Source organism: Acipenser ruthenus, chromosome 6 (genome assembly GCF_902713425.1).
Source record: "Acipenser ruthenus chromosome 6, fAciRut3.2 maternal haplotype, whole genome shotgun sequence".
Classification (NCBI taxonomy): domain Eukaryota; kingdom Metazoa; phylum Chordata; class Actinopteri; order Acipenseriformes; family Acipenseridae; genus Acipenser; species Acipenser ruthenus.
Genome location: NC_081194.1, coordinates 38,251,683 through 38,267,211, shown reverse-complemented (window position 1 = coordinate 38,267,211; position 15,529 = coordinate 38,251,683).

The window sequence follows — 15,529 nt, the reverse complement described above, 5'->3', positions numbered from 1 at the left end:
CGCAAATTTGTATTTTTATTTTCTTTGATGGAGCCAGTCTTAAGTAAATAACTGTCTCACGCCGGAGTGGGTGGCATCAGACCAGAAGCAGGAAATAAACAGAGACTTGGGGTTTTGATGAATCTGAGCGCGTGATCGCGCTCAGCATTTAATAACCAAACAGAACAGAAAATAAAGGGTTTTAAACACAAAAACAGGACACGGCACTTCACGCCAAAATAAAGAGACAAACAAAACGTACTAAACACTTAACAAACGGTGCACGGAGAGACAAACAAACACGGTGAGTACTACCAACACTTATTATTCACTTATATTTACTTTCCCCTTCTCTCTCACCCGTTCTCCACTCTCGAACACCCAACCCAGAGTGAAAGAAATGTGCATCTATATATACTGTTGTGCTGGGATTCAATTACTAATTAATTATTCACTTGAATCCCAGCACATGAATTAATTCTGTGCAACCCCATGCTCACATATTACATTTAACCAGCACGTGAAGTGATTTGTGCCCTCCTCGTGCCTAAATACAAATCTACATTTTTAAATACACGTGAAACACAGACCCGTTTATATCCTGTGTACCAATCTCTATACACCAACATTAACACACGCACGCAACATACAACATATAACACACAAATGCACACAGGGGCGGGGCACATTGCCACAATAACGCATAGTTACGTAATTGTCTTCCACTAGCGGATTTGTAACCCAATTGGAGATTGTAAGAAAGCAGGAACTTGCCATCAGGAGAAACGTGCCACAGCTATTTCCATCCTCTTGCATGCTGACATCTATTCTGTCTGCTGTCCACTCTTCAAAACTCTCACATGTGACCTGACTGCCATGCCTCATAAACATCCTACCAAAATAAAAGGTTACATTTCACTCCATCAGCTAAGAATTGGAGTCAGTCTTTACATATTTTTTTACCCTGTGCCAATCTAAATTTCAGTCAAACTAGACTTGCAGTGCATTACAATGCTGTAAAACCATTAAATACCTCCAATGTAACAGGTACTCCTCTCTCCTTGATGATCCAGGAGAAACCAATGTGAATCACTGCAGACAGGCAATAGAAGCCAGTCCAGAAACTTTTCTTTCTTATTTTCACTTTTGTACAATAATGCCTTCGCTAGCATTCACTGTCCTCCTTCTCTGAAATGTCCTGCCCACACTTACATCTGCCTCGCCCACAACAATCTCATTAAGTGTTCAATCACTGAGTTTTCAATAAACTTCAAAAACATATAATTGCAAAATAAGTATAGTTTAATAAACAATATTTATTAAACTAAACTGAATAAACTAAATACATTAGCAAATAACATTATTTAAAATGAAGGGTGCCAAGATATTAGTCTGCGACTGTACATACATTATATGTATATATTGTAGCAGTAGTGAAAAACTCGCTGTTTTGCATTTTGCAAAGTTATATGATCTCAGTCATATTTTAAAAAAAGTCTTCTGACTGGCAAAAGCCACAATTCTTAATTCTTAATCAAAGTACAGTTGGAAACCTGGTTTCTGGAAACACTAAAAAATCCAGAATACACAAAGCAATTTTATTTCCAGGAAAGCAGGCTTCCTTGTGTGTGCTGGGGTTTACTAACTTATCTTACTTTTGTATAAAGCCAAGACGTGTAGTTTTATTCCTTCCAAAAGAGTGCCAGGAAACATTGCCGGACATAAACACGTTTCTTGCATTCTTCAGCAAGAAATCTAAGGTAAGCATGAACAATCTGTTAATAACACACAGTAACACATCTTAAAAAAATGAATAACCAAATATTATGCATTATCATAAAAACTAGACAGGTGTTTTTATTAAGGTACTTATAACATTTTTATGCAACTTGCTTGCAACAGACACATATTCTGGCTTTGAAATATATATATTCTAGCTTCCTCTTCAGTCAGTGTAAAGTATGCCTCCCTTAATAGACCTTTTTTTGTCACATATTCTATGGTACTGACTAGATTGCAGATGAAAGACTATAAATGATTTAGCTATCAATAAATACCTACAACCACAAACTTAAGAATTTACATTTACCAATACTCACTTTGTCATTGAGCCATCCACCCCTCTTTAATGTACCAAGGTCTAAAACTGAAAATGCATTTCCTTGAATTATTAATGGCTCATCAGGTGCTGGTATCTTCTGTGGAAGGACAGGGATGAGGTGATTCAGCGTATGTGTTGAGTAACTTCTTTTACACTTCATTTCTGTTCCTGCACAGTCTTTCAATACCTTTTTTTTTCTTCATCTGCAAACAGATGTCTTTCTTTTTCTCATTGTAGCTAAAAAACTAATTTAATTCAGTTATTTAAGAACATTTAGCAAATGTATTTTTCATATAAAACACATTTTGCATATATCTGATATTTTACTGTAAAAACAATCAACATATTTTTTCTTGGGGGGGGGGGGGGGGTAAATTAAGTAATAAAATTGATCTATTCTATATGGTATTCTACAATAATTTAATTTTACACCACACCTTACACAACAAAGGTGGTTTAGACACAACTAGGAAGCAACATATAAAGCTCCTCTGATTACACCTACCAAGCATTTCAACTCGTGTCCTATTGTAACTGAAAGTACATCCCGATTCTGCCTTCCACACCTGCATTTAACTGGAGTTATCTTCAGTGCATTTCTGATGTCAACTTGATCTGTGATTTTTGGAATCAGTGGTACTGACACACTTTTTAAATTCTATAGGCTCTTCTGAAACTGGCCTTTGTGTGGAAGTGGTTTCTTGTATATTGAGAGTTCACTTTGAGGAGTCTTCAATGTTGTCATTTGACTTTCAGTGGCAGCCCTTGTAAGTGACTTAGCACTGCTTGATTTCTCAGAAACATCTTGTCTTTTGTTGTTGGTGGAGGAAAAATGTTGAACTTTTCACTATCTTGAATTTCCTCTACCACCATTTCCAACAATTTAAGCTGGTTTTCAAGAACTTGTACTTCTGATATTCGTCACCACCACAAGCAGAGACAAGTGTTGCTAGTTCCATTGCAGTTGGATACACTAATTTGAATCGGTCATTGGAGTTCAGACTTTTGCCACCAAGTGTGTGTAGAAATGAGAGAGACATTTACTTTTTCTGTGTGGACTTCAAGGTTTCCTGTTTGAAAATCCACAACATATTCTAACCATCTTGGATGCAGTGGTGTATCACAAATAAGAGCACATTTGTACTTCCTACAGTACAAAATATGGGCAATTTATAGCAAAAGTGTAAGTGCAGGTCTTCATCTGTTTACCAACAGAATATTTAGTACATCTTCCCTTACAATTACAGTAAATGCTGAAGTTATCCCCATCTTCAACAATACTCAAATCAGTAGAAACAGACTTGTCAAGCTGATGCATTACCAGCTGACATACTCTGTCAGACAGCATTTTTGATAGTTCCATAGCTGTATCAGAGGGCCTTCGTGTGTCCACAAAGAGTGATCTGATCTGTTCTGCATGACGGAAATCATTTTCACTTTCCTGCACTTTAACAAATGCAATCAACTCACTGAAGGCTTCAGATATTCCCATGTTAGAATGGACACATTTCTTTAGCTTCTGATTAATGGCTTTCCAATTTATTGTTTGTATTATTACCCATTGTAGCCAGTCCCTTTCTGTACAAGTGAGCCCACTTCTCAGATTGGGAAGCCCAGTTTGCCAGAAAATACTGCACAAACTCTTGTGAAGGACACTCATCTTTTAGTTTTTGTAGCTGAACATTGTAATCCTGCAAAGTTGGGCTGTAGAATATTGACTTCAGTAGTGCAAGGAGATTTGTTTTTGTTCTTTGCTCACAGTAAGCTCTGCAAATTTTGATTTCCAGTGCTTGATAATGTGAAATGTACACAACAGTAACTTTGCATCAGGAAACTCCTCTTTTAACAATTTAATTTCCACAAAATCTTTGTCCAGTACAAAAAACTTAATATCCTTCCAGCTGTGATTGTTTGTTTTTTTAACAAAGCAATTAGCTGGCTCAAGTTTCTGTCTGTCTCATTATGAATAAAAGAATAAGCAACAATCTCACCGCTGAGAGCACCTTTACCGGATGCTCCATTCGGGAACCTCCTGCATGTCTTTTTCTGATCAAAAACTGTAACTCAGAGCAGCTGATTCAAATTCAGCACCGTTCTGAGACAAGGGGAAGGGGTGGAGCTACTAGCACAACAGAACACAATAAAGGGAGGCAGCGACAGCATGGGAGCAACATTGTGTGAGAAGTGCATCGTTTTAAAAGTGCAGAGCAGTTAGAAGCAGTTTGAAAGCAGGGTGACAGTTGCAGAAGATAAAATAAACTTCAAAGCAAAAAAAAAAATTAACATAGTCTTCAAACCAGTAATCTGTGACACCTGCATGATGTGGGAAATCCGAGAAAACCCAGCAGAGCTAAACCAAGTGTGTGTAAAGTGCCGCACAATCCAGGACTTTCTTAAACTAGTATGCTAGAAAAGGAGCTGCAGGAAATGAGACAGCAACAGGAGCTTGAGGAGCTGGCACACCCACAATTCATGGAAGTCAGCACCCCTAGCGGACTGACAGCCACCAGTGAGATACAAGAGGGTCAAAACAGCTGGGTTCAGGTAGGCAGAAGTAAGGAAAAAAAAGAAACTTCGTCAAACACAACCACCAGAAATCAAAACATCCAACAAATTTGCGCAACTTAAAAATTTAGATGATCAAAACCAACATCAAGAGAATGAAAGGAACAACATCCAGGACCCTATAAACAGTGCTGGCCAGGCAGCAAAAAGAAGGGAGGTCATGATTGTTGGGGACTCAATATTGAGAAACACAGCAAGGACCAGATTTTGAAAATAATAATAATAATAATAATAATAATAATAATATTTTCAAACCTGTAATTGCTATGAAATGTCAATATATGATGAATAAAACACAAATAAATGACCTAAACTGTGTTTTTCTTTAACCCTTTATGCTCCTGTGTACTACATACCCATGTTAAATATAGAAATTGTGAGGGAAATAGGCGATATTCCTTTAAGAAATGGCGGCCGCAACAAAAACTACACGGCCCAGACTGCCTAGCACCAGGGTTAACTATGGGGAGGGGTCAGGCAGTATAAAAGAGAGTAGAGCAGAGCAATCAGGGTGTTGTTTGGGGAAGCACCGCCCGATTGCTTTGCTGCATACCGGAGTTTGCTGGAGTTCCTGCTGTTACTTTGTTTTGTAAGTACTGCTGACACTGTAGTTAGTTTTTGAAAAGTATAGTTTAGTTCAAAGAACCGTTTTGTGCATTCGCTTTTGTTTATTTATCAGTTTCCTGTAAAAATACAGCCAGGTTCAAACGTTGTGTGTTTAATTTGTTTGCCTGCATTATTTACCGCGGCGAGGTGGAAAAGCCAAGGTCCACTGGGCCGGAGCGTACCTGTGAAAACCTTTTGTTTGTGTTGTGTGAAGAACGGGAATAGAAAACAAGGACACCACGACTGTAGAGGGGGACTGTGTATTGGTTTAGCACTTTGTGTATTGTTTGGACCACACATCACCCAGTGCCCACTGTTCCTGGAGGGGGAGCCATTTCCCCAACCTACCTGTGTTTCATTGTTCCTGGAGGGGGAGCCATTTCCCCAACCTACCTGTGTTTCATTGTTCCTGGAGGGGGAGCCATTTCCCCAACCTACCTGTGTTTCATTGTTCCTGGAGGGGGAGCCATTTCCCCAACCTACCTGTGTTTCACTGTTCCTGGAGGGGGAGCCATTTCCCCAACATTCCTGTGTTTCACTGTTCCTGGAGGGGGAGCCATTTCCCCAACCTATCTGTGTTTCACTTTTCCTGGAGGGGGAGCCATTTCCCCAACATTCCTGTGTTTCACTGTTCCTGGAGGGGGAGCCATTTCCTCACCTTACCTGTGCTTCACTGTTCCTGGAGGGGGAACCATTTCCCCAACTTACCTTCCCTGACCAGTGTTACTGTCTCCTCTTCTTCACCTACAGTTAGCTAGGGTCGAAGAAGTGAGCTAGTTAGTAGCCCGTACAGGGCATGTCCTGACTATAAACATGCTGTTTGTAATTACTTGTAAATAAAAAGCAACTTACCTGTGAATGCAACGTGTCCTTCTGATCCATACCTGGGGAAAAAGCACACCCTAGTGGCGAGTACGAGTAGCGTCTTTCACAAAATATAAACACGTCTTTTTTTTTTTTTGAACGATGAAAACAAAAATTGCTGCTAATAACAATAATACTCAGTAAACAGTAATTATCAAATAAAAAATCAAACAACATCAAAACGTGTGCCATTAATCGAATTGCTCGTGCCAGTTATTGAAATGTTCAATACAACAGAACCTAGGGTTGCCTTCACAACCACTGCACATTTTTCTTGTGTCCTTTCTTTTGTTTTTATTTTCATAGCAGACCCTGCACGTTTTTTACAGTCTCTGCTTCCCTTGTGTTGGAGGAATAGTCACAAATGCGTGTACAGGGCTACTTTGTGCAGACATTTGATGGATCTGGCTGCCACAGACGTCTGCTTTATTGCCTTTTACCCAGTACTGCGTTTTGATAGTATTTCGTCACAGCACTGCCATTTCAAACCAAACAACTTCCCGTTTGCAGCTGGCTTACCTGTAAAGTAGCTGCATGCTCTTTTGTTTGTAGAGCCACAAAGGTAAGTGATTAGCTTTTCGGGAACAAAAGTCAAAAAGCACTCCAATGGAGAATGCAAACTCAAATTCCATGGTGGGGTGCACATCTGTGTAAACAGGTCCAAAATCAAATGATGGCATCATGGTAGGGATCAGTAATAAACACCCAATCCGCTGCTGTTCTTGGTTCCACATCCTCTTCATCATCATCATCGCTGAGTGATAAGTCAGCATCACTGTCGCTGGTATCGAAATCCTCCGAACCAACTTCGAAATCCTCATCACTCCCGTTGTCGCTCTGCACGTACGTTGCCATGTTTAGCTTTTGCTAAAAACTATGTAAACAACTAAACAAGTAAAACTAATAATAAAACAAAAAGTAATTATATATATATATATATATATACACACTTGTAAAAGTTGAATGGCTTCCCACGATACATCTGTCTTCTAAATGCCCACAGGTAGATTGGAATTGCTACATGACACGCAATTGGATACAAATGTCACTTGACCCTCCCCCAACTTTCATTGCACATTCCACAGTACTAGCACTGTCTTAGAGAATGAAACCTGAAAACGCAAGACTGAGAAACCAATCATAGAATAGAATGTGAAACTTCACATATGCACGTACAGCATGGTAGTGTAAGTGGGTTTTCATTTGACGTACGTGCATGTGTCATGGTGTTGAAGTGGTTAACATTCTACTTCTTTAAGTTTATCTCAGTCTTAAGGAACTGTATTGTGGCCTTCCATGGCTTCCTGTTTCACTGGGATATAAAAATGAGGTAACACGCATATGAAATCCATTTGTCATCCATCACCATGGGGAAAGGCAAAGAACTCCCAAATGAAAAGAGACAAATGGTTGTTGACCTTCATAAATCAGGCAATGCGTACAAAACAATAGCTAAAAAACTAAATATACCACTTAGCACTATTAGGGTAATAAATTAAGAAGTTGCCTGGTAGAGGACGCAAGTTTATCTTGCCCCCACACCCAGTGAGGCAGAAGGTTCGGGAGGCAAAGGGAAATCCAAGGGCCACAGTTGGAGAATTAAAGAACTTGTTTGCATCTTGGGGTCACCAAGTCTCCAAATCTACAATTAGATGCCACCTCCATGCCAATAGGCTATTTGGAAGGGTTGCCAGAAAAAAAGTCTTTATTGAGAGCAACCAACAAACGTAAGCACATGGAGTTTGCTAAACGGCATTGGCACTTCGATTGGAACCAGGTGCTATGGTCAGATGAGACGAAAATAGAGCTCTTTGGCCACAGAATGTTTTAGTACAAATATTTATTGTGGAGAATGCGGAGTATGCAATTTTACGGAGAGGTATGTTGTATATACACATTTATTTGGCATCAAACCTAACTTGGTTTGAGGGCTCGCTGCCTGGCCGACTGGACGAGGCTGAGACCCCCATTGATAAAACCTAGAAATTGTTTTTAAGAAAGGTGGAGATGGGGAGGTGGTGGGTTACGATGAAATCGAAACGCAACTGAGAGGTAAGTGAAGAGGGTATTTATAGTGCTAACAATCTTACTGACGTGGAGATTGGTGTCTGACCCTCCTCCTGAACTTTAATTATAAATTTAATTAGTTCAATACCAACCAAGATAGCTATTGTAAGAAAGAGAGATCATACAGTATATGTAGGCTACTGTATATCAGCATGATTTTAAAAATGGTAAATTCCTGTAGTGCAACAACCATGTAAGACATAATGAGAAAGATGTAAAATAATGTATAATAGATCTTTGCCTAACAGATTAATAAAAATATTGCCTTTTGATAGGTTGCACACAACTCATTTACATAAAAAAAATATATATATATATATATATATTGGTTCTTCCAATTAAGCAGCTAAGATAAAAACTACCTGTAACCTAAGTCTTTTTCTTTACCGGTGACAAAGGTAAGTGTATATAATTGATGTCGTTTACAATTAGAAATAATACTTCAAATGTGCACCAAAGTTTACCTTTATTTATCTATTATAATGTATCTAAGTATATACCTAGCATGTAAATATAAATGCTTTCTTATAGTTATACTATAATGTATACAGTATGTGTATAAGAAAGTCACATTTTTATATGTTAAACAGCAACATTTGAACTTAATTTATAAGTATCAGCTGTACTGTACCACTGGATTTTGGAGGAAGGTGATGGTATCATGGTATCAGTGTGCAAGTACAATGGCACTGTATAAATAATATACAGGTAGCAGAATATTAAACTAAAACACTGCAAAGTAAACATGACTTAAATCTCTTAATATTACATTTGATTATTTCACAGTAATTTATTATTATGTTTAGGTTTGCTACTATTCGATTTTTATTTTTTTGCCAAATCGACGATTAATATTGACGTTTATTTTAGAAAGAATTTAACTGGTGTTTTTTTTTATCGATCTTTATTTAAAGCAGAGAATGGGTGAAATCGACCTTTATGGTTTAAAAAAAAGGCTTTTATGCCATTGAAAAATGTCTAATTTAGCGAAACCCCTTTATCATATTGTGATGACTCGAGCTCTCAGCAGGATGGATGACACTGGAGACAAGGTGTGCAGGGCTAAATGACAGTCATTTACTGTTTGAACAGAACTCAGTACCATCCTGAGTCCCTGTTGCATATTAAATTAATACAATTAATACATCCATATAATTTAAATTAGTTTTATTACTGATATTATTATTATTATTATTATTATTATTATTATTATTATTATTATTATTATTATTATTATTATCATCCTTGACTGTAAATATAATTGTTTAAAATGTATTTATTTATTTAACCAGTAATTTTAACCATTGAAACTGTAACCAAAATATACTTGGGGCAATAATTTAGAAATTACAAATACAACCAACACAATAAAATGTGCGGTTCAAGCTTGATCAGCAGCATACAGAGATCAGAAAACAGAATATATAGGATATCTATTTTTAAATGTGATTGTGGATTGATTTTTAATTTTTTTTAAAAAATAAAATTATAAATATGTAGCTACAGTAAGCAGTTCTAGGAAATTAACTGTTCATTGTAAAGAAAACATAAAAAAAACCTAGCATCGTATCCAAAAACTGTAAACTAACAAGAAATTGTTAGTACACGCAAAAAAAAGCAGCAACGCAGCCTCTTTTGATTTGTGGGCTTGCAGCGATCCTGAATTTCTGTCGAAACATTGTTGTACTGTATTATAGTACCATTATAGATCATTGTACTTTAAATGTATGTTATAGGATAAAAAAATGTTAACACCTGGGTAAATGAGGGACACTAAGTGTATCGAAAGCAAGGGCTTCCACACAGGTGTGGCTCATGCGTTAATTAAGCAAATAACATCCCAGCATGCTTAGGGTCATGTATAAAAATGCTGGACAGGCCTGGTTGCCTATAATTATGGCTAGCATGGCTGCAAGAGGAGACCTCAGTGACTTTGAAAGAGGGGTGATTGTTGGGGCGCGTTTGGCAGGAGCTTCAGTGACCAAGACAGCTCAACTTCTCAGAAAAGTGCAACTGTGGGTGGAAGTGCATACTCCAGGATCTTGATATTATTATTATTATTATTATTATTATTATTATTATTATTATTATTATTATTTATTTCTTAGCAGACGCCCTTATCCAGGGCGACTTACAATTGTTACAACCACTACTCCACACTGCTGCCCTAAATATCCGTGCATTAAATCGAAGTGCAAGGCAAAACAGACGAGCAACTGCAGATCAATTGACTGCAAATTTCAACATGGGGTGCGGGCAGCTAGTTTCATCAAAAACGGTCCGCCGAGAAACCCACAGAGCGGGATACCATAGTGGCCCAACGCCCTATTAAATGCCTTTACATTGGTGTTTCCATTTTTTGTCCACTACCTGTATATTATTTATACAGTGCTGTGGCAGGAATGGCTGAGACGTGACGTCAGGCAGAAGCAGGAAGGTAAACAAACCAGTACTGCAGATTAAAGTAAGTGACGCGGCGCGCCGTTTTTATTAACAAAAATAAATGAAATATTCAAAAAATTATTCTACTAAATAATAACAAACAAAACGACTACGCCGTCCTAAATACATAAACAAAACAATAACTAAATACAGAAATAATAACAGAACACACGGCACCTCGTCGTCGTAAAAATAATAAATCATAATAAACAAACACAAAACAATAATCTGCACAGGGGCGGAGGGGAACCCTGTTCTAAAATAAAATAAACAAATAAATACGTACAGGGCTCTCTACCACCCTGCTACAAGTGCATTTGTACTTTCACACTGATACCACGATACCATCACCTTGCTCCAAAATCCAGTGGTATAGTACAGCTGATACTTATAAATTCAAATGTTGCTGTTTAACATATAAAAATGTGACATTATACACATATACATTATAGTATAACTATTTGATAAAATGCACAAGAAAGCATTTATATTTACATGCTATGTATATAGTTAGATACATTATAATAGAAAAATAAAGATAAACAGTTGAAGTGTTATTTCTAATTGTAAACGACATCAATTATATACACTTACCTTTGTCACCGGTAAAGAAAAAGACTGTTTGGTTACAGGTAGTTTTTATCTTAGCTGCTTCATTGGAAGAACCAATAATAATATATATTTTTTTTAAATGTATGTAAATGTGTCGTGTGCAACCTATCAAGAGACAATATTTTTATTTCTCAATTTGGGTAGTAACAGGTAGGTAATTTTATCATAGCTGCTTCATCGGGAGAACCATTCAAAATTGTATTTAACCATAGTAACAGAGTATTAAGCATAACCAATCATATCTACCTAGGCATACGTTTTTCATTTCTGTATTTGTCCTATCTACAGAGGATTTGACAGGGTCCTTTTTTAACATAGTACAAATCTGGGATGGGGTAAAAGACGGAACGGTACTTTAATGAATTCAGTTGCTTTGAAAAACAGCATAAAAAGTTACACACATGAGGAGAATATTTTAGCAATCAGAACTGATTAATAACGCTTTGTCATTAACCCGTTCCGGGCCAGAACCCTCTTTTTTCACCAAAAAGCTCCCGGAACAACCCATTTGTTCCCAAATTTTTCCCTGACATGTAACTACACAAATTATATTCTATAGGTCACCCTTTCAAATAATCTAAATCAGTTTAAAAAAAAAAAAAAAATTGTGAGAAGTTTGTGAAAAAGTATCTTTTATTGTCAGTCACTGTTGTGACCGGTGGGAACAAACAATGTCAGGACCATGTACAGTGCAAACAAACAAATATAAATTTGAAATCCCTGTGTAATGCAAAATATGAATTCAATTTTCAAATTAACATTATGAAAAATATTAACAACATATTAACATCAAGTCAATCAGGAAAATGCATAAAACAAAACTTTTTAAAGTATTTTATGATCAAAATTCTCTGCTTATGACCTCTTTACGTGACCTCTCACATATACATTCTTCATGTCAGTGCACCAGGATTTTTACATTGATGTTCTCAGTTTTTAACAAAAGAAACTACTTAATTTTGAGGCTTAAAGACAAACTTTAGTTTCCAGTTTAACATATGGCTTCAACAAAACATTGTCAACATTTACAGTTACTCTTGACATGAAACTGTAAAAAGAAAGTTTACAATGACATGTCAAGATGACAGATCATTTTCCATTCCAACATAATGCCCTTGAAGTTTGCATTCTTATTTTTTACTGCACATGAAACTTTTTCAAGCACTCAATGTGCAGTGGCATTTTACACTCCTCACAATAGTAGGTTGTATGACAGTCACATACACGGCATCTCAGGAATCGATTGCCTTAGTTGATTGGCCAGTGAGAGGTGTTGTCGAACCTTGCGGACTCAAGTACTACTGCAGTTAGTGATGATCTTCTTCCATGTCCTCTTGGTTTGGTCCCAAAACGGAGTAGCAGACTCTGTGCCACAGTGCGTTGGAAGCGTAGAAGGTCACAGTCACCACCTACGATGTCCCTGTAGAACAGCCAGCTGTTCACTAGAGCACTATTGATAGACCAGGCATAGATGGGCCACCACCACTTTTTGATCTAATGGTGAGTCAGTAACGGGAGACCTGGGGATCATGGAGATCTACACCTCCCATATGCTGGTTATAGTAGTAGATGCATCTTTGTTGTGGGATCTTGTCATGAGCATGTTTTTCCGTATTCCAACATTTGACGGTTACTTCAGAATGTCTGTCTTCTACATTTGTTGCCACTATTAAATGTACAGACGTGCTCAAATTTGTTGGTACCCCTCCACAAAAAACGAAGAATGCACAATTTTCTCTGAAATAACTTGAAACTGACAAAAGTAATTGGCATCCACCATTGTTTATTTCATATTTAATAGAAATCAGACTTTGCTTTTGATTTTTTATTCAACATAATATTGTAAATAATAAAACAAATGAAAATGGCATGGACAAAAATGATGGGACCCTTAACCTAATATTTTGTTGCACAACCTTTAGAGGCAATCACTGCAATCAAACGTTTTCTGTAGCTCTCAATGAGACTTCTGCACCTGTTAACAGGTAGTTTGACCCACTTTTCCTGAGCAAACTGCTCCAGCTGTCTCAGGTTGGATGGGTGCCTTCTCCAGACTGCAAGTTTCAGCTCTTTCCATAGATGTTCGATAGGATTCAGATCAGGACTCATAGAAGGCCACTTCAGAATAGTCCAATGTTTTGTTCTTATCCATTCTTGGGTGCTTTTAGCTGTGTGTTTTGGGTCATTATCCTGTTGGAGGACCCATGACCTGCGACTGAGACAGAGCTTTCTGACACTGGGCAGTACGTTTCGCTCCAGAATGCCTTGATAGTCTTGAGATTTCATTGTGCCCTGCACAGATTCAAGGCGCAGCAAAGCAGCCCCAAAACATAACCGAGCCTCCTCCATGTTTCACTGTAGGCATGGTGTTCTTTTCTTTGAAAGCTTCATTTTTTCGTCTGTGAACATAGAGCTGATGTGACTTGCCAAAAAGCTCCAGTTTTGACTCATCTGTCCAAAGGACATTCTCCCAGAAGGATTGTGGCTTGTCAATATGCATTTTAGCAAATTCCAGTCTGGCTTTTTTATGTTTTTCTTTCAAAAGTGGAGTCCTCCTGGGTCTTCTTCCATGTAGCCCACTTTCGCTCAAAAAGCGACGGATGGTGCGATCAGAAACTGACGTACCTTCACCTCGGAGTTCAGCTTGTATCTCTTTGGCAGTTATCCTTGGTTCTTTTTCTACCATTCGCACTATCTTTCTGTTCAATCTGGGGTCGATTTTCCTCTTGCGGCCGCGCCCAGGGAGGTTGGCTACAGTTCCATGGACCTTAAACTTCTTAATAATATTTGCAACTGTTGTCACAGGAACATCAAGCTGCTTGGAGATGGTCTTGTAGCCTTTACCTTTACCATGCTTGTCTATTATTTTCTTTCTGATCTCCTTAGACAACTCTCTCCTTTGCTTTCTCTGGTCCATGTTCAGTGTGGTGCACACAATGATACCAAACAGCACAGTGACTACTTTTATACATTTAAATAGGCTGAATGACTGATTACAAGATTGGAGACATGTGTGATACTAATTAAAGAAACGAATTAGTTTGAAATATCACTATAATCCAATTATTTATTATCTTTTCTAAGGGGTACCAACAAATGTGTCCAGGCCATTTTAGAATATCTTTGTAGAATAAGCAATAATTCATCTCTTTTCACAGCTTCTTTGCTTTATTCTATGACATACCAAAGGCATGCAAGTATACATGATAAAATAGCTTTTAATTTCATCACTTTTCAGGAGGAATAAAGCATTATTTCAATGAGCTGTAAGGGTACCAACAAATTTGAGCACGTCTGTATTCATCTTAATGCTAGAAGTCTCAGAAACAAAATGTTAGAACTTGAAGCTACTGCACTAACAAGTAACTACGATGTGATAGGTGTTACAGAAACTTGGTTGTCTGAGAGTGAAGGAGACAAATATAATAATAGTGGGTACACACTATATAGGAAAGACAGGCAGGACAGAAGAGGCGGAGGGGTAGTGCGATACATAAGAAATAGTCTTGAAGCCCAGGTGTTAAATCAGGACAAAGAAAACAATGCAGAATCAATATGGGTCAGAATAATGGACACAAATTCAAAGGGCATAATAAGAGGAGCATGCTATAGACCGCCAAATTCAGACGCTGAGCAAAATAATCTGTCATACAATGACATTCGAAATGCGTGTAGAAAAGGAGAAGCCATACAAATGGGGGATTTCAACTTCCCCCGTATAAAATGGGAGAACCCGGTGGGGAGCACGACTGATGAAATTGAAATGGTGGAAATGACAAATGACTGCTTCCTAAGGCAATTTGTCAAGGCACCGACTAGAGGGGAGGCATGCCTTGATTTAGTCTTTTCAAATAACGAAGACAGAATAACTAAAACAGAGGTCAGAGAGCCATTGGCAAACTCAGACAACAATATGGTCTCATTCAAAGTATTTTTTAAAACCCCAAAAGTAATGACTAAAGCTAAGGTTTACAATTTTAGAAAAGCAAACTATGAAGGTATGAAACAGAGACTAACAGAAGTAGATTGGAGTAAAATAGAGAAAACATACACAGAAAAAGGATGGCTGTTTTTTTAAAAATGTAGTACTAGAGGCACAAAACAATTACATCCCAAAAGTAGACAAATCTAAATCTAAAACAAAATGGCAAAATGGTTTAATAGATCAATAAAAAAAAATATTCAGCGAAAAAAGGCACTTTACAGAGTGTTTAAAAGGGACCAAAAACAAAGTACACAGAAAGAGTACTTGGAACTGCAAACACAAGTCAAAAAGGAAGTTAGAAAGGCCAA